Source organism: Emys orbicularis, chromosome 10 (assembly GCF_028017835.1).
Source record: "Emys orbicularis isolate rEmyOrb1 chromosome 10, rEmyOrb1.hap1, whole genome shotgun sequence".
Taxonomy (NCBI): domain Eukaryota; kingdom Metazoa; phylum Chordata; order Testudines; family Emydidae; genus Emys; species Emys orbicularis.
The window spans coordinates 23,988,855-23,992,621 of record NC_088692.1 but is presented as its reverse complement, the minus strand read 5'-3'; positions in this window follow the sequence as shown (position 1 = coordinate 23,992,621).

The window sequence follows — 3,767 nt, the reverse complement described above, 5'->3', positions numbered from 1 at the left end:
ATGTGCAGTTAATTATAGGAAAGCAACTATTGTGTCCTGAATTGATAAGAAGAATGTAAAGACTTGTACTCCTTTTCTGTATTGCAAATAAATAGCTTTTAAGTTAATGTCCTTGCTTTAATTTCCTGTTCTTGTTGTGTGCAGTCACCATATTATTTGAACACCAGCTAGTCCATCTGCTGTCTCAAAGCTTTATTATAAGTTTATAGAAATAAGTCACTTACTGCATGTAGATTTCACCTCTGATGCACTATTTTGTGATACCTGAAATCTTGCATATGTCGTTAGTGAAATTAATCTCCAAAGAGGTTCACATATAGACTTTATTCAGAAACTCTTATACATTAAATACATATTTTCATTGGAACATTTACCTGAGTCTCTTTTTTTTAAATATTAGTACTTTCAAGCCTTCTTCATTTGAGGATTAATTGTAGTGTGCATTTCCATGCTGTGTTTCATTGGATAAGATCACTTGGACATCTTTTTCTTTGATTAGTAGAGTTCCATATTTAGAGTGCAGTCACTTAAATTTAGGATTGTCTCCTCTTTTGTGATCAGAGTGTCTGGGAAAAGAAAAATAACTTTCAGCCTAGTAGGAACAAATTACTACCTTTTTTTTTTTTTTTTTTTTAACTTAGACAAGTTAACATTAGTTTCCTTGTTTGTAATACAAGAAATTAGAGGGCAAGTGTCAAGGGAAAATTAACTGCATTTGTTTTCAAATTTAAATCAATCTAAACTTGACTGTGTGATTGCATAACAGAATGAGTTGACTTGAGGGAGCTTGCTGCCTACTTGATTTATAGCAAGGAAATAAGTCAGTGTTCAGGCTTTAATTTATTTGTAGGAGTTTAATTCACTAGGTAATAAAGTGCTGTGTTGCCAGAAATCTCTCTCAAATGTGCCTTTCCTCTGATCTCCTCATCCAGAAGAAGAAAGAGGAGCGTCCATGTACCAGCAATGGAGATACAGTTGAGCAACCGTTTTCATGTTCTCTCCACAGGTACTAATGCGGAGAGTGGAGTAGATGATACATCTGAGGGAAGGGAGCAGAAGGAGGCTCCATCGATTGGAAGGCATGAGATGCACTGTCCTAGGGATGGGGGTTCCACGACCACCGCTCCCAAGAGAAGGAGGAGGGTGGGACTCCCTCCTCAGGGCGACTGAGTCATCTATCTGCCGCCCTGACCGAGAAAACCGAGAGGTCTGCTACTTGCCAGGAGCTAGGATTCACGATATGACGGAGAGACTGCCGAGACTCATCAAGCCCTCGGATCGCTACCCCTTCCTGCTTCTCCACGTGGGCACCAATGATACTGCCAAGAATGACCTTGAGCAGATCACTGCAGACTACGTGGCTCTGGGAAGAAGGATAAAGGACTTTGAGGCGCAAGTGGTGTTCTCGTCCATCCTCCCTGTGCAGGGAAAAGGCCTGGGTAGAGACTGTCTAATTGTGGAAGTCAACGAATGGCTACGCAGGTGGTGTCGGAGAGAAGGCTTTGCATTCTTCGACCATGGGATGGTGTTCCAAGAGGGAGGAGTGCTAGGCAGAGACGGGCTCCACCTAACAAAGAGAGGGAAGAACATCTTCGCAAGCAGGCTGGCTAACCTAGTGAGGAGGGCTTTAAACTAGGTTCACCGGGGGAAGGAGACCAAAGCCCTGAGGTAAGTGGGGAAATGGGATACTGAGAGGAAGCATGAGCAGGAGAGTGCAAGAGGGGAGGACTCCTGTCTCAGACTGAGAAAGCGGGACAATCAGCGAGTTATCTTAAGTGCCTATACACAAATGCAAGAAGCCTGGGAAACAAGCAGGGAGATCTGGAAGTCCTGGCACAGTTATAGAATCATAGAATATCAGGGTTGGAAGGGACCTCAGGAGGTCATCTAGTCCAACCCCCTCCTCAAAGCAGGACCAATCCCCAGACAGTCAAGGAACTATGATGTCATTGGAATAACAGAGACTTGGTGGGATAACTCACATGACTGGAGTACTGTCATGGATGGATATAAACTGTTCAGGAAGGACAGGCAGGGCAGAAAAGGTGGGGGAGTTGCGTTGTATGTAAGAGAGGAGTATGACTGCTCAGAGCTCTGGTATGAAACTGCAGAAAAACCTGAGAGTCTCTGGATTAAGTTTAGAAGTGTGAGCAACAAGGGTGATGTCGTGGTGGGAGTCTGCTATAGACCACCAGACCGGGGGATGAGGTGGACGAGGCTTTCTTCTGGCAACTAGCAGAAGTTACTAGATTGCAGGCCCTGGTTCTCATGGGAGACTTTAATCACCCTGATATCTGATGGGAGAGCAATACAGCGGTGCACAGACAATCCAGGAAGTTTTTGGAAAGTGTAGGGGACAATTTCCTGGTGCAAGTGCTGGAGGAACCAACTAGGGGCAGAGCTCTTCTAGACCTACTGCTCACAAACCGGGAAGAATTAGTAGGGAAGCAAAAGTGGATGGGAACCTGGGAGGCAGTGACCATGAGATGGTCGAGTTCAGGATTCTGACACAAGGAAGAAAGGAGAACAGCAGAATACGGACCCTGGACTTCAGAAAAGCAGACTTTGACTCCCTCAGGGAACTGATGGGCAGGATCCCCTGAGAGAATAACATGAGGGGGAAAGGAGTCCAGGAGAGCTGGCTGTATTTTAAAGAATCCTTATTGAGGTTGCAGGAAAAAACCATCCCGATGTGTAGAAAGAATAGTAAATATGGCAGGTGACCAGCTTGTCTAAACAGTGAAATCCTTGCTGATCTTAAACGCAAAAAAGAAGCTTACAAGAAGTGGAAGATTGGACAAATGACCAGGGAGGAGTATAAAAATATTGCTCAGGCAGGAGTGAAATCAGGAAGGCCAAATCACACTTGGAGTTGCAGCTAGCAAGAGATGTTAAGAGTAACAAGAAGGGTTTCTTCAGGTATGTTAGCAACAAGAAGAAAGTCAAGGAAAGTGTGGGCCCCTTACTGAATGAGGGAGGCAACCTAGTGACAGAGGATGTGGAAAAAGCTAATGTACTCAATGATTTTTTTGCCTCTGTCTTCACAAACAAAGTCAGCTCCCAGACTGCTGCACTGGGCCGCACAGTATGGGGAGGAGGTGACCAGCCCTCTGTGGAGAAAGAAGTGGTTCGGGACTATTTAGAAAAACTGGACGAGCACAAGTCCATGGGGCTGGATGCGCTGCAACCGAGGCTGCTAAAGGAGTTGGCAGATGTGATTGCAGAGCCATTGGCCATTATCTTTGAAAACTCATGGCGATCGGGGGAGGTCCCGGATGACTGGAAAAAGGCTAATGTAGTGCCCATCTTTAAAAAAGGGAAGAAGGAGGATCCGGGGAACTACAGGTCAGTCAGCCTCACCTCAGTCCCTGGAAAAATCATGGAGCAGGTCCTCAAGGAATCAATTCTGAAGCACTTAGAGGAGAGGAAAGTTATTAGGAACAGTCAGCATGGATTCACCAAGGGCAAGTCATGCCTGACTAACCTAATTGCCTTCTATGAGGAGATAACTGGGTCTGTGGATGAGGGGAAAGCAGTGGATGTGTTATTCCTTGACTTTAGCAAAGCTTTTGATACGGTTTCCCACAGTATTCTTGCCAGCAAGTTAAAGAAGTATGGGCTGGATGAATAGACTATAAGGTGGCTAGAAAGCTGGCTAGATTATCGGGTAGTGTTCAATGGCTCCATGTCTAGTTGGCAGCTGGTTTCAAGCGGAGTGCCCCAAGGATCGGTCCTGGGGCTGGCTTTGTTCAATATCTTCATTAATG